Source organism: Psammomys obesus, unplaced genomic scaffold (genome assembly GCF_907164565.1).
Source record: "Psammomys obesus unplaced genomic scaffold, mPsaObe1.curated_primary_1811, whole genome shotgun sequence".
NCBI classification, from domain to species: domain Eukaryota; kingdom Metazoa; phylum Chordata; class Mammalia; order Rodentia; family Muridae; genus Psammomys; species Psammomys obesus.
Window position 1 is genome coordinate 13,000,767 of NW_026585987.1, and position 26,284 is coordinate 13,027,050.

Sequence of the window (26,284 nt, forward strand, 5' to 3'; positions counted from 1 at the left end):
TGTGTGTGTGTGTGTGTGTGTGTGTGTGTGTGTGTGTGTGTGTGTGTTTGACTACATAGGGATGTTCAAGTAGAGACAGGGAAAGAACAATGTGTGGTTGGGAGAAAACTGGGAAGGATAGCTAAAACTAAGGGTCCTTTGAGGGGTCAAATAGAAATCTATTGCAACAGAACCTTCTTAAAATATGTACAAATATGAAAGAAATCAAAATGGAAGCGTTAAATAATGTAGGAGACTAAGCCTCAGCTTGATATCTCTTGCCATCAAATGAAACCTACATATAGTTCTGGGAATCAGTTTGGTGCCCACCTAGAGCTTCACCCTACTGATTAGTGTTCATGGAACTGGAAGTTACGCTGAATGCTACCAAAGGAGAAAAACACACACCCACCCAGCTACAAACCCTGTGTTAGACAGCAATGACCTGCCTGCAAGATATGCTGGTGCAAAAGTGGCCCAAAGCTTGTGGTAGGAACCAACCACCATCTGGCTGAAATTAAGTCTCAGTCCATGAGAAGGAACCCAAGCCAGACACTGCTCAGAACCCAAGGCCAGAAACCTAAGGAAAAAGCATGTTACTGTTCTGCTAAAGGAACTTAGCAATAGAATGTTTACTAATGATTTTTCTCCCACTCCCATGTGATAGAATAGTATCTTGTTCAGCCATCTTTAGAGAAGTTTCCTCCTGCTACTGAAGGAAAAACTGAGAAAAATACAAAGACAACTGGACAATATGCAGAGAGTGAAAGGCTTTGGAACTCTCAGTTTTACATGGGATGTCGCCATAAAATCTCTCCTTTCAGGGCTCAGGAAACTCTGTAGGAGAGGCATGCAGGCAGATTGCAAGAGCAGGTAAGTATGCAACACACCAAGAAAATAAGGCTTTCTAGACACAACAGGACCAACACACAGGGTGTAGGCCAGATGGCGTACCACAGAGTGTAAGTAGACACAAGCCCACATCCTTAACCCAGAAATTAGAACCAATTGGTAACATTCATAAGGAAAAATTAGTTTTCATTGGGCATAAAAACCACACTTAATAGCAGCCCCAGTTCACAGCAATACACATCCCACACAAAAGCAATTCATTGGTATTATCAGAGGATTCTTTCATTTCATATTAACTTGTCTGGTCACTTTTTAAAGATTTATTTATTTATTATTTATACAACACTCTGCCTGTATCTATCCCTGTATACCAGAAAAGGACATCAGATCTCATTATAGATGGTTGTGAGCCACCATGTGGTTGCTGGGAATTGAACTCAGGACTTCTGAGTCATCTCTTCAGATGCCTGGTCATTTTTGAAAACTTACAGCTCTTTTGCTTTCATATTATGGTTTCTAAGCTTGTTTTTATAGGTTATTTGTGTGTGGCAATGAATGTATCTCAGCCTCCAGATATGTTTCTCGTGATTTTTCTTTGGGTCTCTCTTTCTCTTCTCTCTATTCTCTTTCTCCTTCCCTTCTCTCCCAACTCCACTCATGGCCTCTCTACTCCCTCTCAAATTGATTACTTCTACTTTAGAAGATAAATGTGTACGTATATATGTATAATTTATTGAATCTGTTTCATTTTGCTCATATTGTACATGAGTCAATGGCTGAATATTTGGGACTGGATAATCTATCAGAATGTGGCTTTAGAGAAAAAAATCTTTGGGATCATTGGAAAGGACTGCAAGAGTCAGGGAAGTGGATAGCCACAAGGAAACAGTGTTTTGAGACACAACAGGGCAAATGAACATATGAACTCACAGCCAACATGACAACACTCACAAGACCCATGCGCACTCAAGCCAGTCAAAATCTCAGCTGGAGACAGGAAGTTAGTATGAAGTCCTACCTCTAGCTGAAGGGCTATTGATAATAGACAACTGTGGGAGAAGAGCTGGTTTTACTTAAGTGCGTGGCCTCTATTAGGCTGACCAAGCATCATGAATATTTGGGCTGTGCAAACTAGACTTGTTGCACTAAAAATCTGAAATAATAATGCATAGATATTTAGATGAATACTAACCAAATGATTTCTGAATGTTAGTCAGGGAATGCTTGAGCTTCTGAACACAGAAAATTGGCCCTATATATAAACTTGTTAAACCACTTGTTAGTTTTCCAATACTTTGGAATTTAATTTAGATAATCTTCACTTTTATAGAGTCATCAATGTTGCTACCAAATTCCAGAAGACAGGCAGCTATTTCTGGGATGTCACTGTATACAGCATGATGTAAAGCTGTTTCCCCATTGATGTCTTTCAGGTTGGGATTTGCCCTGTGTTGAAGAAGTACCAAGATGATATCTTCCTTCATATTTTGTACAGCCTGTGGATATAGTAATGAGAGAAAAGGAAAAGGGAAGGAAGGAAAGGAAAAAGGAAGGGAAGGGAAGGAAAAGGAAGGTGACTCAGGAAAGGCTATGCTAGAGGGTGGAGGAGGCGTATGACCAGGGGTAAAGGTGGATGAAAGCAGGAGGAAGCAGAGGTTACGAGTTCAGGCTACAGAGACATGAAGGACTGAGTTGGACCCAGGCCAGGGAAACACATTCCCAGAATGTCTATCTCATTTTTACACCTCAGCTATTATGTATCAGAAAATTTCATTTGTCTACTTTAAAGATAAATTAAACTCAAGAAAACTATCTGTAAAATTTTCTTATATTTATTTTACTGATTTATTTTTTTTCTTTCATTTGTATTTTTCCTGATTAAAATGTCAGAGGTTCTATTTTGGTATAAGGTTTTTCTTATTAAGTGAACTCCATCTGGATGGATTTATTCATTTAAATTATGTCCCAGAGCTACACATGGGCGCTCAAACCTGTTATCTCAGCACTCAGGTCTGAGGCAGGTGGATCACTGTGTATTCAAGGCCAGCCTCAGCTACACAGTGAGTTCTGGGACAGTTTGGACTGTAGCAGGGTTAGATATTGTTTCCAAAGTATGTTGTTTTGGTTGTTGTTGATGCTGATGATCATAAAATAAATGTCTGTTTTCTAGCTGTTAAATTGTTTATTTATAAATTATTTTATGTCTTCTGGAATTTCATTGTTTCTTTTTATCTTTCACAGAGTCATGGGTGATTACAAATTAGACAAATATGTAGTTGTTGTTGATGGTTTCCACAGTCTCTTGATGGTTAGACATAAGGGCAGGGGCCAGGGGCAGGGTGAGGCAGGCCTCCCTGGTCTTCACACTGCTTCCTTTTATAATTTAAGCACAACCCTGCTTGATAGGCTCTGTCCCTTTGCCTCACCTCATCTATCTCTGCATTCTGGGCTCTCCACACAGGATGCACAGACTAAAAACTTCACAGTGGTAGAATCAGAGTCCCTGGATGAACCTGACTTGGAGTTTCCACCCAGCTGTCACCTCCTAGCTGAGTAAGCATTACTCCATCATTTGGCCCAAGCCTAAGTCACCCCGTCTACACAACATGGCCAGAAACAGCCTCTGTTACAGAGAGCAGTGGGACCTGACAGATGTGATGTAGTACTTCGGTGTTGCTGTGATCAAAATGCCTGACTGCATCTAGTGTTTTGCTGCCCAAAGAAGCATCTCTCCCAAAAGCCATCTCTGCAGCTTGTAATTTACAATAAAAAGAACCTCATGTATTTACAGCAGAGTCTGTTTATTCCTGGTCTTTTGGGGTTCGTGAACTGGGCAGAACAGGATCAAAGACCTCAACATAAAACCAGACACACTAAACCACTTAGAAGAAAAAGTGGGGAATATCTTTGAACTCATTGGCACAGGAGACAACTTCCTGAACAGAACACCAACAGCACAGGCTCTAAGAGCAACAATCAATAAATGGGACCTCAGGAAACTGAAAAGCTTCTGTAAAGCAAAGGACACTGTCCTCAGAACAAAACAACAGCCTACAGATTGGGAAAGCATCAAACATATTTCTTAAAAGCTCTATAATGGTCTGGAGGTTTAGCTGGGAGTAGTGGCACACTCCTTTAATCCCAGCACTGTGGAAGCAGGTGGAACTCTGAATAGAAGGCCAGCCTTGTTTACTTATTGAGGTCTAGGTCAGCAAGAGCTGCACAGTGAGCTCCTGTCTTGAAGCAAACATGCAAACAAACAAAAAACCTTCTGTAGTGGTTTGATTAAAAATAAAAAGTGACACTGTTAGGAGTTGTGGCCTTGTTGGAATGGGTGTGACTCTGATGTAAGAAGCATGTCACTGGGGGGCTGGCCTTTGAGGTCTCAGAAGCTCAAACCAGTTCTCTTTCTGCTGCCTCCAATCTGGAAGTAGAACTCTCAGCTCCTTCTCCAGCACCATGTCTTCCTGGATGCTGCCATGCTTCTGGCCATGACAGTAATGGACTAAACCTTGTTAGGCCCAGCACAAGCCTAATTTTCAGAAAGGATGAAGAGAACTCAGGAGACCAGATCTCATCTTTGCAAAATCGCAAGAGGTTTATTTTAACCATTGCGTAACGGGGTCACCCCTGCTGGTCAGCAAAGAGTGGCACCTGGAGACAAAGGCCTCGGGTTTTTAAAAGACAAAGCATAGGAATTTTGAGTTTGCATTCTTGGCAATTCAGGATTGGATGAGGAAGCTATAAAGTAAGATAATTGGTTAGTCTTAGGTGCTCAAGCTTGGCCAGTCCTACCAAATGTGGATGCAGCAGCAATTAAAGGTGGCAGTGGTTAGCTCATCCTTGAAGATCAGGTTTGCAGGCTTTTGGCTGGAGGTCAGGAGCTACTCAGAAGAAGGATTGAGGCCATCTGGGTTGGTTGCTAAGAAACACTAACTCGAAGACAAGGGTCTGGTCGTTCTTTTTGCTGAGTGAAGGTCATTGCTTGCTCGCTTTTTTTTATATCTGTCCTCACAGATAGGGTCACATTCCTCCATTCTCTGGAAAAGTACTACGAGGCTTTAGCTTAACCTGGACCTAAAACTCAAAACTATACGCTTTAGAATACATATAGGTTACAAAGTTAGTCTGATCCTTTCAACCTCTGAAACTGTAAGCTGGCCCCAGCTAGACGTTTTCCTTTATAAGAGTTGTTGTGATGTCTCTTCACAGCAATGAAAACCTAAGTAGCCCCCCAACCCCACCCTCAAGGTGAAACAAAGTACGTTCTGGAAGTTTAAAACAAGTACCTTCATTACCATATACTTGTAAACACTTTGTTCACTGTCTGACTATATTTTGTTTTCCTTGAGATCAGCTATTGTGGTGGTTTGAATGAGAAATGTCCCCTCACAGTCGTTAGCAGTTGAGTGTTTGGTCCTCAGTTGGTGGCACTGTTTGAGAAGGCTTAGGAGGTGTGGCTTTGTGGAGGAAATATGTCACTGGAGGTGGGTTTTGATAGTTTAAAGGCTCATTCATGGCATTTTCAGTACTCTCTGCTTTGTGCCTGTGATTTAAGAGATGAGTCCTCAGCTTGTTGCTTCAGAAGCCATGCTTGCCTGCTGTCAAGCCGTGACAGACTCAGTCCATCTGAAACCATAATCCAAGATAAGCCATTCTTTCTGTAAGTTGCCTTTGTCATAATATTTTATCACAGCTACAAATAAGTAAACTAACACATATATTCTATTTTATGAATATATAATTTTTATTTTGAGGCATCATTGGATTGTGAAAGAAGACTATAACATTAATAATAGTAATAATAATAACAATACTACTACTACTGCTAATGTTCTTGAGTTAACTAATATACCAGCTATTTAGTCATTCCCAGTGTGCAATGTGTTTGCTGTGGTCTAAGGCCATTCAGGTGCTTTAACAAAGAATCAAACACGAGCTAGCGTATAAGGAGGAAGAGCTGAGCTGGAGAGATAACCACCATGTAGGAGCACTTACTGTCCTTTCAGGGGATGCAAAGTCAGTTCTCGGTACCCATACTGGGCAGTCACAAATGTCTGGAGCTCCAGCTCCAGGGGTCCTGACACTCTCTTCTGGCTGATGCAGCACACAATACAGAAACAGGCAGAACCCCCCCCCCCCCACACACACACACTCTGATACACAAAGAAAAATATGAAGCAGAAATAATTTCCACAATTTTGGGGGGTAGGATGTTTAAAGTGAAGGTGATGTCAGGTTTGGTGTCTGGAAAACCTATGCCCTGGTTCATGGATGCCATTCTCCAAAGTAGCAGGGGCAAAGCGATTCTCCAGGGCATCTTTCTGAGGATGATGGCTTAAGCACATCTAAATCAGCGCTACCCCTAGGACGTTCACCTTGAGAGTATGAAACACCAGTGTATGAACAGGAAGGGGAAACAGACATTCAGAACATAACATTGCTGCTTAATCCTCAGAGTCAGCTAAGAAGCAATACAGCTGCTACCCCGTAAGAACGGTGAGTAAAGGATTTCGTTTTGTTTTGTTGTTTGTTTGCTTGTTTTTGTTTTTTTTTCATGGCGTGTCCTCATCATCGCGGTATGAATGTACCTTGCGGCTGTTTAGTAGGTGATCTTAGTGAAGGCGGAATGCACGCCCTCTTCATCTGACTCACAGGCCAGGGTGCTGTTTCCAGAGCAGTGGCCAGAACCTGTTTACTTGTTGCCTCCTGGTCACTTCTTAATTTTGGAAGCAGCAACACTTCCTCTGTCTGTGCTCTACATCTGAAATGAAATGCTGGCTTGGGTGGAAATTTCCTTGTGGAAAATGAGGGAAAAAGGAAACTGTGAGGTCACACGCAAAGATGGGTAAACACCGGCCTTTCCTGCCAGTGGCAGTGAGCCGTGGCCTGAAGCCGTGTGCAGGAGAAAGGAACTCCTGCAGCAGAGCCAGGATCTTCTCCCCATACACAGAAGAGACTGCAGGATGAGTCAGCGTGAACCGAGGTTTGGATTTACCAAGGAAAAGATTTTCACACAGTCTTAAGCACGGTGAGAGTGGAAAGGAAATGTGGGCCTCTTGGGAACGTCTTGTTTGGGTCTGTGAGGGCGCTCAGTGAGTCAAGTGCTCACTACCAGGCCTGGCAACATGAGGGGATCCCTGGGAGCCATGTGGTGAAAGGAGGGAACAACCTGGTTGTACTGACCTCTGACCTATACATATATGCTACAGCGATGCTCTCTCTCTCTCTCTCTCTCTCTCTCTCATAAACACACACAGCACGCACAAACACACAAAGTAAAAATTAAGACAAATGTCAAGTTTAATTGTTTTAGCATTAACTATCTCTATATATGACTTTGGTGGCTCTTTAGCTACAGTGTCCGAAGTGGAATGTCTGTTCTCTTGCTTTATCTGCCCAGATTAGTAAGTTTATGGGGTCACCTGTGGGTTTACAGGCAAATAATATAAAGAATTTCAGAAAGGTCAGAAGATTCCTAAGATAGCTCAGGAGGAGGCCCAACACGTTTTGACTGTAAATGTGTTTAATGATATAGTGAAATTTTCTCAGAAAAAAAAAAAAAGGATTATTCTCTTTTGGTTGGTGGCTTGAAAGTTCTTGGTGAGACAGAGATTCTGGCCCCAGATTAAGGAGGTTTTTTGCCTTTGTAGCCCCACGTAGTCCCCGCATCTACCACCGTACATCACTTGCTTGGCATGGATACAACTGTACTATCATGTGAAATTCCTACTTTTTCTTTGTTCATGTCTGCTGAAGAGAGTTTTGTCTTGGCTTAATTTTTTGGCTTCTGTAAAGCAAGAATGTGTGTGCAGGGGTGCACGATTTCAGTGTGATCACTGCCTGTTCTTGGTGTTTTTCCTTATGAAGCCCTTTAAAATGGTCTTTCTTGTTTTCACTGTAAAAAATTGAAATTTCAGTCGTTTCACTTTTGAACCTTTTCTCTTTTTGCCCTCCACCAAGTTAATTGTCCAAAGTTTTATTTATTTTTTAATTTATTTTTTATTTTTTTAATATTAGTTACAGTTTATTAACTTTGTATCCATCTCCCTCATTCCCTCCCAGTCCCACCCTCCCTCCCTCATGTCCTCCCTGCCCCTTTCCAAGTCCACTCATAGGAGAGGACCTCCTTCCTTTTCCTTTGACCCTGCTTTATCGGGTATCTTCAGAACTGGCTGCAAACTCCTCCTCTGTGGCTTATCAGGGCTGCTCCTCCCTTGAGGAAGAGGGGGAGGTCAAAGAGCCTGCCATTGAGTTCATGTCAGAAATAGTCCCTGTTCCCCTTACAAGGGTACCCACTTGGATACCGAGCTAACTTGGGCTACATATGAGCAGAGGTTCTAGGTTATATCCACACATGGTCCTCGGTTGGAGAAGCAGTCTCATAAAAGACCCCTGTGCCCAGATATATTTGGTCTTTGTGGAGCTCCTGTCCTCTCCAGGTCATATTAACTTGCCCTTCTTTCTTATGATTCCCTGCACTCTGCCAAAGGTTTGGTTGTCCAAAATTAACAGTTTTTCTATTAAGCTAACAAAAATCTGCTGCCTCAGCTCCTACTGGTTTAGGATTGAATCCAGCTTTCTCAACCTGCCAATGTAGGTCCCTACACTGTGGTGTGAGTCCTTGTTCTGACAAACTTCACTATCCTCCAAACACATCCATTTCACTGTTTTTAGAAAAATTCACTCATGGTCAATATCAGAGAGAATCAGGTGTCCTCCTCAGGCACCTCCAGTCTCTCTCCTGCCACTGTTTTCTCCCTGAGTTCATGTCCGTGTCTCCCTTTCCTTCTCCAGGGACAAGTATAGATTCCCTTTACAGGGGTTACTGGAAAGTATAAGGAGACATTCTCCCTCCCTGCACAGACCTGCAGACAGAGGCTAGCAGAAGATAAAAAATGTGCATTTTTTTCAGAGCTTGCTGTGCTCTGTTGTGTGTTCCTCACTTTTGCCTCACAGTGGCTGCATGCCCGAGCCATGTAAGAAGAAAGACGCATCTTGTCTCAAGGTTTCAAAGGGTTCAGTCTTTCATAGCATGGAAGGCATAGCAGGATGGCTCAGTCCACAGTGGTGATGGAAGCTTGTGGTGGCAGTTGCTTGCACTGTGACAGACTGGGAAACAGTAAGAGCAAGTCAGAGACACAGGTGCAGCTTCCAAAGGCTCACTTCTGCTGACCCTTGGCCACCATGCAGGCCTTGCCTCCTAAAAGGATAATAGCCTTCAAAATATGTCAGGGGCTATGGGGAAGGAGCTCAGTATTCAAAGCAAGAGCCCGTGGTGGTGGCTAGTGTTCACTTCAGATTCAAACTTTGACAAGTGGGTTCTGTTTTCAGTATTTCAATATCTGTTCTGATCTTAAGTTTGAGGCCTGCCTAGATTACAGAATAAGGCTGTATTTCAAACTACACACACACACACACACACACACACACACACACACACACACACACGATGTGATAATAGCACTGTTGATGTTGAAGCAGGAAGACATGGCTTCTGGGCCAGCCTGGACAATGTAGTAACACTGGGTCCCTTGAATATATGTCCTATATTTTAAAATGAAAATTTAAAGAATTTGAAGACTATACATGTATACACATACATATGAATTTGAATTTATTCATGGTAGTCAATATAGGTTATAACATGGCTGACATAGGATATTTTCCTACTTAGAGTCAGCTGTGAACATGACACAGCTTAGAGTCATTTGAGAAAGTCTCAGCTCAAGGATTGATGGGTTAGATTGGCCTGTGGCCTTGTCTGTCATGAATTGTGTTGACTGATAATTCCTGTGGGATGGTCCAGCCCACTATAGGTGGCTGTATCCCTAGGCAGGAGGCCCAAGCTGCACAGGAAAGCTTGCCAAGCCAGCCAGTGAGAGAGCAGCATTTCTCTAAGTTCTCTGCTCTACTGAGTTCCTGTCCCAAGTTCCCTCACTGGTGAATTTTGACCTGGAAGTGTACTTTGAAAATAGTCCTCTCTTCCTTAAGCAGTTTTGGTCATTGTGTTTATCACATCAAAAGAAAAGCAAACTAGAGAAGTTTCAATTTAGGTAGATTATGAAAGCCACACTTAGAAACTAGCTTATTGGCAGATAGAATTGGACAGAGGCCGTGATATTTGGACTTGCCTTTACCAAGGCCAGACAAGAGAGAGCCTTTCCAACTTCCCATGTATAGAAAGACAAGGCTGTGCATCCAACAGTATTTCCACAGCCTTCTCTCTTGGCAGATAAGGCTGTGACTCGGCCTAAGGGCCCAGGATTCTGTTTTGTAAGCAAGAAAGAAAAACCAACCATGCGCCCTTGGAGGACTCTTGTTCATCTGTCAGGTTCTGTGCTCTGTGCTTTCCTGTACAATGGGTGGTAGTATTCCCTTTGTTCTGACTGAGGAAAGTGTAATTACAGGATCTGTCCAGGAGCTGGAGTCTACTCCAAGATAAACAATCTAGCAATTCCCCATGAATGTTGGGAGGTCCTCTGTGTTGTTGGCAGAACTATGTATAGTGAGGTGTGAGGTGCTCAGGACTGCCAAGACCCCTCCTCAGAGCCTGATCCCTGGCGCCACAGGACCTGCTTAGCCTCAGAGCATCCCCCATCTGCATTTTCATTTGACTATGCCTTAAAGCTTTTGGAATGCAAGTAGTGTATGATAAGAACCTTGGAGGGGAGCTATCTTGAGGAAGATGCCTTCCCCAGTCTGTGCTCAAGCACTGACTTCCCAGAGGTCACTGGGTATCAGAGAAGCTTTAAATCACTGACAGAGTTCCCTGCCTGGGTTAGCAAGCCAGAACCACCACAGTCTCCATGGCAGTGAATGCTTCAGATTTTCCTGTTTGTTTGTTTGTTTGTTTCATTGTGGTTTAAATAAAAGGCATGCTGATTAACAGTTAGGAAACTTGGTGAGAATATGTAAGATCTAACTCATTTTTATAGAAAAGTGTCCACTTATAGGGGATGACCTCCTTCCCTTTCATCTGACCCTGCTTTATCAGGTATCTTCAGGACTGGCTGCAAACTCCTCCTCTGTGGCCTAACAGGGCTGCTCCTCCCTCGGGGGAGAGGGGGAGGCCAAAGAGCCCACCATTGAGTTCATGTCAGAAATAGTCCCTGTTCCCCTTACAAGGGTACCCACGTGGATACTGAGCTAACTTGGGCTACATATGAGCAGAGGTTCTAGGTTATATCCATATGTGGTCCTCAGTTGGAGAAACAGTCTCATAAAAGGCTCCTGTGCCCAGATATATTTGGTCCTTGTGGAGCTCCTGTAAGTGGACTTGGAAAGGGGCAGGGAGGAGATGAGGGAGGGAGGGTGGGATTAGGAGGGAATGAGGGAGCTGGATACAGCTGGGATACAAAGTTAATAAACTGTAACTAATATTAAAAAAATTAAATAAAAAAAGAAAATCTAAATACACACACACAAAAAAAGAAAAATGTCTGTTGTTTTCATTTACCACATATAAAGCTTAGCAGTCAGCCAGAGGCTTCCTAGTTGGTCTTAGTGACCAAGATGCTCATTGGTTTTGGATGTCCAGCTTTGTGTTTGAGGAAGTAGAAACTGTCAACCAAGCTTTCTTCTTCGTCTTTGTTGGTTGGTTGGTTGGTTGGTTGGTTGGTTGGTTGGTTGGTTGGTTGGTTGGTTTGTGCCTGGGACACAGTCTCCCTTTGGAGTCAAGGTATGCCTCAAGGTCACTGCCCTCCCATCTCAGTCTCCCCTGAGGGGGTGGTATGATAGGTGTGACAGCACACTACCGAGCTTACCTGTGGAAAGGGTTACCCAAACATAGGTGTGGTTATTCTACCTCAGACTCTGGGCCTAAGTAACTCCAACTCCCTCCCCAGGATGAAGCCACCAGGGCTTGCTTGCTTTCTTGCTTTTTGACAGGGTTTCTCTGTGTTTCCGTGGCTATCTTGCTCTGGCTTTGTAGACCAGGCTGTCCTCCAACTCACAGAAATCCTCATTCCTTTGCTTCCCTGAGTGCTGGGATCAAAGGTGTGAGCCATCACCCCTGGCTTCAGGATCTAGATTCTTAAGGGTAGAAGGTTCTGATTTATTACATGGAATACTTTTTCATGAAAGACTTTACTCTTTTCCATTAAAAAAAAAAACACATTTCAAATTAGTTTAAGTCAGTAAACATAAAAGTTACATCATATATTAACGTAAAGTAATTCTTATAATTTTTAACAACAATCTCTTTGAAATCATGTATTTCAGTACATAGCAAGACCCCAAAACAAAACAGATCTAATTCTGGTGGTGAAACTGAGTGTTTAGAGTAGTGAGGGTGAGGTTGGGTGGGTAATGGCAGCAGGCCAGGCATGGTGCCTGGCAGACGGCATGCTAACTGTAGCTCTGAGGGGTTATACCTGGTTCTGCCAAGCCCTGCCAAGGAGGAAAGTAGGCCATCTTCCTGTACCTACTTTTGCTTTTAAGCTGGAACTGGTGGATTGGACTTTTCCACGGAGTCACTTGATTTTGAAATGGTGTCAGATTAGTTCATATTTCCATATTTTGTGCTGGCTCCTCATAACCTCTGTGGGCAGCTGGCTGGCAGATGACTCTCTGCTCATGTTCTCAGTATGGAGCCAGCCTAAGCAATATACTGAGAGACCTAGATCACGCCATTGCCATTGGCTTTAATGGCTGACTAGAATGGTCGTCTGGGACTCAAACTTGTATGCTTTCCACTTTGCTTTTCTTCTAATCAAGGTAATATTTTATACACTTCCTTTTTCCATTTGTTTTATTAGTATGTACATGTTCAAATAAATGCATTTTATTATGGCATTTTTGTACATGTTTATAACATACCTTCTTGGCCTACCAAGTGCTGACATTATAGGTACCCAGCTCCAGGGCTAGCTTCTTTAGTCAAATTTATATTAGCATCATGCATATTTTACACTCTCCGTTAAATAGATCACTATTCATCTTTTTGGGTCCATGGCATCATCTTAAACATTTTTGTACCTAATCTTACATTTATCAGAAATGGCCCCTCCCCTTGTGGTTTAATAGCTATTTTGCCAAGTCCCTGGTTCCCCAGTCCTCCGTGTGGAGCAAGGAGGTGCTTAGCTTTTCACTGGAGAGTCAACTGGAAGCATCTTACTTCTAGGTTAGCATAAATTAATTAATGATGGTATAGTCAGGGTTTCTGAGGAAACCCAAGCAGCTAGGAAGTAAGCTTGCCTGCTGCACTCCACTGGTATGTCCAGGCCAAGAGCACAGAGACAACCGGCTTGACTAAACACAAGCTCCTCACTGCACAGTTGTAAGTGGCACATCCTTCCATGAATGCCTGTCTTGCAGAATGCAAACTCCTCATCCCATTATACACATTGATGTTCTATGCTCCCTGTTTACTTTTGTACTGTGTGTGGCTAACGAGTGAGGAGGGAAGGTTGTTGTTGTTGTTGTTTTTTGCAACATCTGGAAGTGTTCTCAATTATATCAGGTTTGGTGAGCACCAGGGTGAAACCCAGAGACTTATGCATGTTGGGCAAGTATTCTGCCACTGGCATGCACCTGGATACGGCTTCCTATTTTCTTAACGATCCTCCATTTCCCGAGATTCTGATATTACAGACCTGGACCATCAGGACCTGCTCTAGATTTAGATTTTTGTTTGTTGGTTTGCTTTTAGAGATAACTAAGGCTATAGCTTATTTTCTGGAGACCAAGAGACTGGCTTAGTCTGTAAAGTGGCAAAACATGTGGACCTTTGCTGGGCTCTGCACTACAAAAAAAGCTAGGTGCAGTGGGGTGTGTCTGTGATCAGTTTCTAGCCTCCACACACACATGTATGCATACATCCACAAGAATTAGTATACACCCCACCCTACCTCACCTCACCTCCAGACAGTAGTATCTGATCCCAACTTGTATGTACAGAGTGCTCTAAGAGCATTCTAAATGGTATCAGATTTATGATTTCTAGGGTGACAGAGGTTTGTTTACTTTACTATGAGACTCTAAGTGGTTAAAACACATGTGTATATGTATAGCATGTAAGAATATGCACACACAGACATGCATATACACATTTACATACATATTTCAATCAGAGGCTGCCTTAGTCTGATTTTGTTGCAATGGCAGTACCTGAGATGTGGTAAATGATAAAGAAAAGAAACATTTTTCACAGGAGGCTAGGAAGTTCCGTTTCAAGACACTGGCAGCCAAGGACATACCTATAATCCTCAAACTTGGGAGGAAGAGGCAGAGGCAGAGGCAGAGGCAGAGGGAGGAGGATGACAAGTTCAGTATAGTAATAGGCTAAATAGCCAGGTCACATCTAAACAATTCAATCAGTGCTTCATTGCTGTTTTAACCTAGAAGAGTGCTTCACACAACAGAACACATATGAAGAGCCAGCCTGGGAAACAGCTGGTTTTTTACAACTAATCCTGAATAACAGCTTAGCTCCCTCATGGCAGTGGTGTTCTCATGACCTAGTCAGTTCTTCAAGGTCCCCCTCCCAGGATGGGCCTAATGGCAAGAAATTTTTATCAGGAGTTTCAGAGGAACGTCCACACCATGGCGTGTATACATGTAGAAGAGAATAGAGGGTTTCAGACTAATAATGTTTACTAATAGCCCTGTAATTATCACTGTGGTATTAGCTAACCACTATTACAATCAATAAAAGACACAGACACCTGGTAGATTTTAGAAAGCCTTATTTCACCTGGAGCAGGGCAGACGTTAACCCTCTAAACTGCCTTTAGCACTTTTAGGCCCCCATCCCAGTCCATCTGCTTTACTCAGGTCTGTGTGGGCCACCTTCCGCCCATAATTCCAAAATGCCTGCTAATGCTCTGATTAGGGAGGATTCCTACGTCCATGCCCACCCGCCATGTGCTTCTCCTCAGGCTAACCCATGGCCATGTGCCTCTTCCTTCTTCCTCCTCCCTTACTTGTCTTCTTCCCAAGATCCTTTTGTCCCCAAAGCCCTGGAACCTCAGCCATACCTGCCTCCTTCTTCCCTGTCCAAGTGTAGGCCTTTTAATCAGCTAGTCAGAGGTAATTGGGGGAAATTCCTTCTCATCACATGGGCATGGGAGATAGTTCAACATTAATAACAATGCCATGGCAGGGCAGAAACAAGAGCTCAAGGCACTGAAATCAGAATTTGTGTACACAGCACTAAACCAACCCCCAGCACACATAATGGCTGAGGTGAGCATTCTGGTATTGAAGGAATCAATAGCATTCCTTTTTTTTTTTTTTTTTTTAGACTAGGAATTCTTGACCCTTTAATTGGACTCTCACTTAGGTCACTTTCTATGTTCACACTTAGTTTGTGTAAAGGTATCCACACAGCAGTGTAATCCAGCTTCAAATACTCCAGGTATCCAGCTGTCTTCCTTAACCCCACCTCCTCAGTGAAGCTCCACGGAGTTCACACACAGATGGCCTAACTGAAGCAGCACAGCACATTGCAAAACATCCAAGGATGCCATTCTGAAGAGGTGCCAAATAGAAAAGAGGACATGAACTCTATGGACTGCCAAAGGTTTCTTGGTCCTGAACAATTAGCAGCATAGCCTCTCCGTTTTATTAGTTGGTTCTGTTTCCTTTTGTTTTGAAAGCAGGCTCTGGCTGTGTGCCCATAATGCTTTAAATTTGCCATCCTCTTGCCTGTGCCTTCCAAGTGTTGGTATCAAAGCCATGTGCCACCATGCTTGCTTTCAAGTTTTAAAGGATAATTCCCAACAACCAAACCCTAATAGGTCAATCTAGTCTAATGTGGTCAGGTTTATGAACGTGTAATGAGGAAGAATGTGCTAAGGGATCCACATGGGACCTCACCAAGCAGGAGAGAGGGAAAGTCATGTGTTTAGAACATAGACAAAGTTTGAGAGGAGGGACCAGCAATACTGCTTAGTGGTAGCAAGTTGCCTTCTGGCCTACACACACACACACACACACACACACACACACACATACACATATTCACACTTAAGTAAAAGTTCCCTCTTAGGAGTGGAGCATAAGACTCAGGAAGGAAAAAAAAATTTCAGGGCCCAGGAAGCTCAGAAAGTTACAAGACCCACAAGTCAGGTCCAGCACACTCATATAAGCATTAAACAATTGCTGGAGGAGGTTCTTTAAGGTGTAGTTACTCCCAACAGGAGAGGAACTCCAGGGATGCAGCGAAGGAATTAGAGTGGGCTCTTTGGGGTTACAGCTGCCCTTGAGCTCCTGAAGAGAACATATGCCACACTAACTCCAGAATCTATGTGATCATAAAAATGTGCTATATAAGCATAAAATTATGCTGCTAAGATGAGGAGACATGTTTCCTATGGGAATCTGCTCCCTGGAAGTCACTGGGTGTTCCCCCTGGCTATCTATGCCAAAAAGATGTACTCTGAAAATCCTGCTTTCTCAGATGAAGGATTGAATTAATGAGCCTTTTGATTTTTCTCTATGATTCCTGGTACAACACAACTAACTATTCAAGGAAATATATTTTGATAGATTATTAAAAGCTTTAATAAAAATAAAATGGAAGAAAAATAATTTTAAAAGAAGTAATGAATCAGATTTAGTATCAGAAAGCATTATAAGAATAGAAAAAGAAATGATGGGCTCCTTCTTAGGAAAAATAGCATAAGCAAGTACAGCAGGCTTGAGCGTGCCTCCCTTTAGCGTCTTGTTTCTAAGGAAGATTATAAATCTTTAGCAAGACATATGGGAGGATGATTGACCAAGATGTATTTAGACTTTAATGTAGAAAAAGACTTTGGCAGGTATTCGACTTGGCTCGGAGGACTATTACAGCTTCTGACTTTCCCCTTCACTAGTCAGTGATAATGAAACCACAGTTTGAGGTTTTTGTTTCTTGTTTGGGTTGATCAGAAAGTTTCTAGGCCAAGATTTCTTGTGGGCATTGCTTTATGCTCGGCTACACTTTCGAGTTAAAATATAAACTTTGTATCCTGGGTAAAAGTTTGAGTGCTCTGGAAAGTATGCCAACTTTAAGGTGCTTCCTCATGAAATCACTATAAAATTATTAGCCTGACTTCAGTAAAATTACAGCAGAGTCAAAGCTATCTCGGTGTTGTCTTTGTCTGTCAACTTGCCTGAAACTGTGCCTTCCTGATATCCAAATACCCTGATTCTCCCTCGGACGCAGGGAACCTGACTGGGCCGGTCTGTGGCAAACATAGGTCTGACTGCCTGTCAAGGCTGCTTCCCTCAGTCATGATACTGACAGGCAAGGGTTGTTCTCATGCTGAGATAGCACTAAACTTGAGTGTCACTTATGGGAACATGTTTTTCAAATCCTATGGTTTTTTTTTTTTTTTTGTGTGTGTGTGTGTGTGTGTGTTAACAGACTGAAATGGCTTTTTAGAGATTCATACTAGCACAAAAGATGTACATAATTTTGAATTTCATACCTTTTGTCTCTTGTTACTTCAGTCAAAATTATGTACATCTTTTGTGCTAGTATGAATCTCTAAAAAGCAACCCAGGTTTCCAGACCTCCACCATCCTTCCTGCCTAGATTCAGCTGCCACTCTCCTCTGGTCTTCTACCAGCTGGTCTTCCTGTCTGAAGATTAGGTGAATGTGAGTTTTCAGTTGCACTGCTGCCACTCAATTAGATCACCAAATGCTGGCTGGATGGGTGGCAGATGGAGGCTGCCATTGTCCCTTCAGCAGAAACGCTGGTGGAAGAGATCTGAACCAGCACCGGACAAACTCATGACTTTTCTGACGGCCCTCCAGTCATAAAAAGCCTTTTAGTCACGTTGGCATAGGGCCCTGGTGCCGTGCCCCCTAGCTGTGTGGGGTCCCTGCTTTGATCTCCTGCACTGCAAAACAAGACCAACAAAACCATGCTTCCAAGCTAGGCAGGCTCTGTACTCCCTTATGGGGAAAGAAATCTGACTCTGCACCCCAGGATCCTCTTTCCATTTCATTAAAAGCGGGGTAAGGGGGCAGGGAGAACCCAGGGCAGGGCTGGTACAGTCCCATCTGCTGAGTGCTGCTGCCAGGAGGGTTTGTTCTCTGAGCTGACCAGTGATTGAAGCTTGTTTCCCCTCGCCGGTATTTTCAGTTATTCTTAGAGACCTGAGCTTGTGCAAGCCACTGTGCCTCTCAGGAGCTGGGCATTGCCTCTGCTTGTTAAGTCTCCCTTGGTTTCCTGCAGGACATGTTGTGTTGTTTGCTCTCTTGTGGTTCCCAAAAAGGAGCTCAGGTGTGCCTTCCTTCCATTCACAAAAGGGCAACTCTGCCCTCTGTTCTCTCTCTTCCACTCTATACCAGTGCCTGAACCTCTCAAGGTCAAGTTCAGACACTCTAAAACAACAATGTGTTGCCCCAGCTGACCTACTAATGTTTCCCTCCAGTGAAATTAGGGACAGCACTATGAAGCTACAAGACTCATAGCATTGCTTCTTCAGAGTAAATGCCTTCACTGAACTTTTCTTCACTGCCCCTTACTCCATCTCCCAGGATCTTGTTTTGAGTGAAGGAATTTTAAGAGTCACTGTGGGGGTGTGGATGAAGATGGCCTCCACAGACTTGTAGGGAGTGGCATTATAGGAGGTGTGGCCTCCTTGTTGGAGGAAGAATGTCACTGGGGGGGAAGAAGGGGACCAGGCTTTGAGGTTTCAGAAGCTCAAGCCAGGCGCAGTGGCACACTCTCTTCCTACTGCCTGCCGATCCAGATGTGGAACTCTCAGCTCCTTCTCCAGCACCTGTACACTGCCATGCTTCCTGTCATGACAATAGTGGACTAAACCTCTCGACTGTAAACAAGCCCTGATAAATGTTTTGGGTTTTTTTTTTTTAATAAATGCTCTTCTTGTGGTCATGGTATCTCTTCATAGCAATAGTACATTAACTAAGACAGTCACCAAGTGATTAAACTTCCTTTCAAGGTTTGTTTCCCCCTCAGGCAACCTCTTCTGTAGGAACTCAGACAAGTAGTATGGAATTCAGTTCTAGTGTCACCAAACATCGCATGACTTTTTTTCCGTGACATCTTCCTGAGTTTTATGTAGAATTTTAAAGTGCATCCTAGCGACCTCACTAAGTTAACCTGAAGTTGAAGATGGGATGTTATTTATTTTATTTTTTTAAAGGCTCACAAAACCCACCAGATAGTAGGGACTCGGTGGAGTTCATATCTTGTGCAGGGAACCAGCTCTCCAGCTGCACCTCATCCTGCTGACACCTGGGTCAGAGCAGCCAAGGAAATGCAGCAGCAGGTGTGGGCGGGGAAGGAGAGGAGGAGCTGCGGAGCCGCTAACCAATAAAGGCTCTGCTATGTGGCCCTAGGCCCTGCCCCACCAAAGCCCCGCCCATAAAGACCAGGCACCCTCGAGCCTCGGGTCGCAGCAACAGGGCCTGGGAGGGAGGTGTTGCTGTGAGCTCTCTGGTCCTACTGTGCGGGGGTGGATCGGAGCTGCCTCCAGATGGTCCTTAGCTGGGATCCCGGCTGCAGAGGTGAGCGGGGTGGGGATGGCTGCTGCCAAGCAGTTAGGGGGCCTGGGCACTGCGGCGTCCCTCCGCGGCCCCGGCTTCTGAGGGCGCGCTCCCTTGAGCCTCCGCCGGCCTCCCGGCGCCTCGCGGTAGCACCTTGAGCAGAGGCGGTTGGAGGTGGAGGTTGCGGATGCGGGTGCGTGCGGACCCCGGGAGCCTGGGCGCTCCGGGATGGGGATGCGGCGGCCGAGGCGGGAAGACTTGCAGGAGAGGGAACTGCGGGGGACCCGGACCTGCTAAGTAGTGAGGAGTCTTTTTTTTTTAACCCCCTTTGGCAGCGCAGAGTTTACGGGGCTCGCCCGGACGTTATTTGCTCTTTCACTTAAAATAGAAGTTGTGTGGGGACACTTACTTAAGTGTCTGGGCCAAAATGGGGAGGGAAGGGGTGAAAGGAATGGGGAGAGATATGTTCAGATGAGGCGCTTCCAGGTTGGAGAGCTCTGTGGTGGTGGGCCTGTGGTGTCATGCTGAGGATGGGAACAGAATTGTGGTTCTTCTCTCCCCTCCCTTTCTCTCTTCTTTCCTTCCTCCTTCCTACCCTCTCTCCCTCTTTTCCTTTCTTTCTCATGCTCTCTCTCCTTTTTTTTTTCTTTTCTTTTTCTTCTCTCCTTTCTCCAAACAACAGAATTAAAACAGGAAAGCCTTTTAAAAGCAGCCAGTGGGCTTTAGGCTCCAGCACGTGCTGCTCCTGTAAGTAACGTTTGGCTACTTGGCAGACAAATCCTAGGCAATTCATGACGTGATTGGATGTTCCTAGGAACATCCTGGAATGGCTGTTAACTTTTCCTTAACCTGCCCTGGACGCCATGTGTCCACAGGTTGAAATGATGCCGGCCATTGAGGTTAAGAGGGTCAGCATTTGTGGCGCAGTGATGTCTTTGAAGGGCTTCCTGCTTGCCCAGGTGTGCACAGGTTCCACTTAGGTGTGTTAATAAAGTTCACAGCATTTGCCAGCTACTCTCCCCAGGGAGGACTGTGCATGCCCATTTTCCAGTCACAAAGTCTTTTAGTTGAAGAAAACTGTAGCAGGGACACATAACTGCCACTTTATCTGAGATCTGCGTAAGGCTAATCAAGGTAAGAATAATCAAGCACAGCATAGGATCAGAGATGGTTATTTTCAAAAAATACCGTCTCTTCGTTTTTCCAAGCTGCTAGTATGATGGTCAGAAAGTTACCAGAAAGGTAATTTTTTCCTCAGGCAAAATAAAACAAGGAAAACTAATAGTGCTTTATGGGACTCTATGAAAATATTCTGGGGGAGGGACCTTTGCAAACTCCAGAGCTTTATGCTTGCACATGTAGCCCAGCTGCCTTCCCAAGAGCTTTGTGAATTGATCTGAAATAATGAGGATGCATTTTGATGCATCCCCTTTGGGGGAAGTCTTTGCATTTATGGAATGGTTGAAAATGTAGCTATCTTTTGATTAGCCTGACTCAAGCAAAGGTGTTTAGGGGGTCAGTATGGGGTGATGTCGTGGATTAGGGAGCTCTAGCAGGTTGTTAGGATTTGTTAAAGGAGTTAGGAACATTGGAATGCCTCATGATGCTTCTTACTATGTTCTTATGAAACAATCCTTTCTGTATTTTGTGTAATGCACTCTGGTATGTTATAGGTACACTACATTTTGATGTAAGTCCTTTCTGAACCATACAAGACAATGTTACACAAGTGTTGGTATAATGTTCTTTTGGAATGTATACACACTTTACCCTTGCTCATTCAAATGCTGATTTCTCTCCCCCACTCTCTGGTTTCAATCTGGACATTGCATTGTGATACTTATTCTAAGCATCACCTGTCTCAACTTTATGTAAACATGCCAAAATAAACCAACTAGCCACAATGTTGAGCAATAGAAATGAAGCAAGAAGAGAGGGAGAAGCCAGAGGACAGGAAGGTGTGAGGCAGAGGAGGAAGAGAGAAGGGCAGATGAGAGCTGGGAGAACAGAGGCAGGAGGAAAGGTCTTAGAACGACATGCAGAAATGGACTGGACCTAATATATCACTAAAAGCAAGTATAATGTGGGAAATCTAAATGTTAGGAAATTATGAGGGCTTGGAGGTTTAGAATGGAGTAACTATTGCCCAGCATTGTGTTCTAGGTTAATTAAATAAATCATAGTCTCTGTGTGGTGATTTGGTTATACAGCTGTTTAGGATTAACAGAAGCTTTACCAGAAGATATGTCAAAAGTAAATATTAATTGTCACTTACAACACACAAGGGTTTAGTTAAGTCCTGCATCCATCCTTCCATCCTTCCATCAGTCAGTCTGTGCCTTCCCTTCCAATTTTTCTATGCTGCCACTTTTCTGAGACAGGGTCTCTATGTAACCCAGACTGGCTTTGAACTTGAAGTGATCCTCCTGCCTCTGCCTCTGAGTGCATGCTGGAATTACATACCTGTGCCACTGGGTTGGGCTATTTCTTCATCTCTTGGTGTTTTTTTTTTTTTTTTTCAGTGAGTGACTTCAGGTAGTTTTATTGAATAAGGTTGTTTGGAAGGACAGGGTGGTTTAATTTGAAGTGATGAAATTTCGAGCACTTTCATAAATAATCTCCGTTGTCCTGGTCCTCCTCATGGTCAGTTACGCAGACCAGAGAAAAGATTTGTTGCTCTGTGTTTGTGTAAACCTGAGCTTTTAAAAACATGGCTGTGTTTTGCTTACAACTTATATGAGCCTGGACTGAGATTTGAGGGTATCTGGGACTTTGTTTTCTTGGATTTTTTTAAAGGTGTGCTAAAGTGCACAGGGTAAGATTATGGGCTGCTCGCTGTGATCGGATGCTTAGGCAGGGTTTCCTCCAGGTTTGTGAAGGCTTTTTTTTTTTCTCGGTCATTCACTTAATACATTTTTCTATGCTTCGCTGTGTAAGGAGAGAGGACTAGGTCTTCCTCTCTGGTAACTGTGCTGTTGACGGGGTTGCTTTTGTTAGTTGTTGCAGAAAGGCTGAGTAAACAGCTGCCACAGACGGGCCCAGTCGGGCTCCCGGTGTCTGAGGGAGAACAAGGCTTTGGACAGGAAGACACGGATTCGGCAAATTGACAGATAGAGACCAGTTGAGGCTTTGGAATCTGCTGCACTTTACTGAAATCAAGCTAGTATTTTTATAATGATTTCACAAAAGGCACCTTAAAGTTGGCATACTTCCCAGAACATTTATACTTTTACCAAGAATACAAAGTTTACATTTTAACATAGGGGAGTGCCCACAAGAAATCTTGGCCTAAAAAACTTTTGATCAAAGCAGACAAAGGGAAAGAAACCTCAAATGCAGTTTTATTATTGCTAACCAGTGAAGAGGAAAGTCAGGAGCTAAGTCAGATGCCTGCCAAAATCTTTCTCTATATCAAAATCTAATTACTTACACCTTTGTTAACCATCCTCCCATATGTCCTGCTAAAGATTTATAATCTTCCTTAGAAACAAGGCACTGAAAGGAGGGGAAACTCCCACCAGCTGTACTTCTCATGCTATTTTTTCTTAAAAAGGAGCCTATTATTTTTTTACTATTCTTAATGCCTATTAATACTACATCTAATTCATTACTTTTCTTAAACTTATTTCTTTTACATATTATTTTTTTAAAGCTATTAATAATCTACTAGTAATAAATTTCTTTATAAAATTAGTTGTGCTGTTTTAGGAGTCACAGAGAAAGATCAAAGAATTCAAAATTCCATTCCCAAGACCGTGCCCAAAAAGCACAGAAATCTCAGAATACATCTTTTTGCCAAGTAGGATGAGTCTGCCAGGGACCTTCCAGGGAGCAAATTTCCGAAGAAAGCGTGTCTCCTGCCCTGTAGCACATGCTACTATGGCGACACTGGCGTGGGTGTAGCAAACAGCTGTGTTGTTGAGAACAGCAGTTCTTAGTTCAGGTAGGTAAATGACAGTGTTCTTAGAGAATAAAGCTGTTGTGGGGTGGCTCACACCTCAAATCCATCTCTAGGGGCTGAGGCTGGAGAATTGCTGGGAGCTTGCCAGCTTTTGGTGTGGGGAGTGAGGGGGGAAGAGAGGGAGAACAAAAGAAAGGAAGGGAGGGGGAAATGGGTGGAGGGAAGGAGATGTTCCTCTCCAGTCTCACGAACCCCCCCCCCACCAACCTGAGCAGAAAAAGTTTTGTTTGGGGAGCTACTTTGAAGGAAACACCATATTTTTAAAATGGCAAGATTTAGATGCCCTTAGGGGTTGGCCTACATTTATTTCAGTTCCTTTGACCTGCCCTGCAGCTTCTAGGGATCACCTGTGCTGCTCTGGGCCCTTGGTCCTGACTTGGGAATGTGGAGGTGAACAGGAACTCTGGGAAGCACTGTGGGCCGTGTGCTGGATGTGTGGCCCTGACAAGGTGGAAGGTTGTAAGTAGCAGGCCTGCCCTGGGGTCAGCTTCCCAGACTGCTCTTCACCTTCAAGCTGCACCCAGGCCAGTGTGCATTGAGCTCAGGTTTAAAGCTCTATTGTGGGCCAGGCTTGGGCTATGGGTGCTCTGGTCTTCTAGTTATGCTTTCAGTTTGTTTTTCCCTATAGGCTCTCCCTGTGTGGGCCAGCCTGTTCTCCCAAAATTACCATCCTTCTTTACACCCAGCTTCAGTTTCTGAAGTCAGTGGAATCCTGAACTTTGTGGGATTACTAAGCTATGTGTATGAATGAGAGCTTTAAGCAGTATGTATTTGGGCTATGTATTTGACTCTCTAACTCTCATAGTGTTCCTTTTCTAAAGTCCCTGAACTTCACAGAATGCACACTTGTGGACTGAGAACTTTGGCTGGGAACAGGGCTTGGCTCTGAGAAGAGCCGGTCCAGTAGGGAGTAGTCAGTGAAGGAGAGGGGCAGGCACATTGTTGATTAGTTTGTGACCTAAAGTCTCCTGGGAGGAATTTCATGAGAACCAGTTACATTTGAGGGTTGTGACTTCTTTTTTGGCACGTGGGAGTCTATTGAAATGGTATTAAACTTTGGACTTGAACACAGACTTAAGGGGATTATGGAGCTATGGTCCGGATTTATCATGCCACCACTGACCATACTGCTCAGTTTCTTCCAAATATAATATGTCTTCTGGTTTAACTTCTGACCAGTCAGCATAGACTTTTAGTGTGTTTTAAATTTAGCTCCAGTCTTGGAGGGCCCATACAAATAATCTGGTCTCTTTCCCAGGGATTCCTTCACCCTACATAGTGCATGACCCCCATAGGTACCAAAATCTAAGGCTGATGCTCAAAGTCCAGGTACAAAGTGGCTGTCCTTGTGTATAGCCCTCATGTGTGTCCATCTGTGCCCTCACCACGTGCTTTGGAGTATCTCTAGATTGTGAGGGCCTCCAGTCACATTCCTAACACAATGTGAACAGCACTTTCTTAGCTGTTAGACTTTGTTGTTTAGGGAATGGTGACACCTAAGAAATTCTGTGCATGCTCAGTCTGCTCAAAGCTTTCCTGACCCACAGTTGGTTGACTCTGTAGATGGGGAAACATCCAGGTGCAGAGCACCAACTGTACTTGACTAATTTTTTTCAGAGATGGGGTGCTTAAATTTTTTAAATGATGCAGGAAAATGGTGGGAACTGGAAAAGATCATCCTGAATGCGGAGGACTCTGGCTAAATTAAACATAATAAAGACAATATACAGCAAGGCTATAGCCAATATCAAACTCAATGGAGAGAAACTTAAATCAATCCCAAAGAAATCAGGGACAAGGCAAGGATGCCCACTCTCTCCATATCTCTTCAACATAGTTCTTGAGGTCCTTCCTAGAGTAATAAGACATTAAAGGAGATCAAGGGGATTCAGTTTGGAAAGGAAGAAGTCAAAGTATCACTGTTTGCAGATGATATGATAGTATACCTGAGTGACCCCCAAAATTCTACCAGGGAACTCTTACAGCTGATAAACACCTTCAGCAAAGTGGCTGGATACAAAACCAACTCAAAAAAATTAGTAGCCCTCCTGTATACAAAAGACGAAAGGGCCGAGAAAGAAATTAGGGAAACAACACCATTCACAATAGCCACAAAGGCCATAAAGTACCTTGGTGTGACCTTAACCAAGCAAGTCAAAGGCTTGTATGAAAAAAATTTCAAGTGTCTGAAGAAAGAATTAGAAGAAGATATGAGAAGATGGAAAGATCTCCCATGCTCATGGCTTGGCAATGTTAACATAGGAAAAATGGCCATCTTACCAAAAGCAATCTACAAATTCAATGCAATTCCCATCAAATTATCAACAAAATTCTTTACATACCTGGAAAGAAAAATTCTCAACTTCATATGGAATAACAAGAAACCGAGAATTGCTAAAACAATCCTCTACAATAAAACATCTTCTGGAGGAATCTCCGTCCCTGATCTCAAGCTGTACTATAGAGCAACAGTTATAAAAACTGCATGGTACTGGCCTAAAAACCAACTGGTAGATCAATGGAATCAAATAGAAGACCCTGAAATAAATCCACACACTTATGGACACCTGATTTTTGACAAAGATGCCAAAACCATACAATGGAAAAAAGATAGCATCTTCAACAAATGGTGCTGGTCTAACTAGGAATCTCCATGTAGAAAAATGCAAATATATCCATACTTATCACCCTGCACAAAACTAAAGTCCAAGTGGATCAAAGACCTCAATATAAAACCAGGCACACTAAACCTGTTAGAAGAAAAGGTGGGGAAGAGCCTTGAACTTATTGGCACGGGAAACAACTTCCTGAACAGAACACTAACAGCACAGGCTCTAAGAGCAACAATCAATTTTAAATGGGATCACATGAAACTGAAAAGCTTCTGTAAAGCATAGGACACTGTTGTCAGAACAAAACGACTGCCTACAGATTGGGAAAGGATCTTCACCAACCCTCTATCTTACAGAGGGCTAATATCCAGTATATATATATATATATATATATATATATATATATATATATATATATATATATATATATA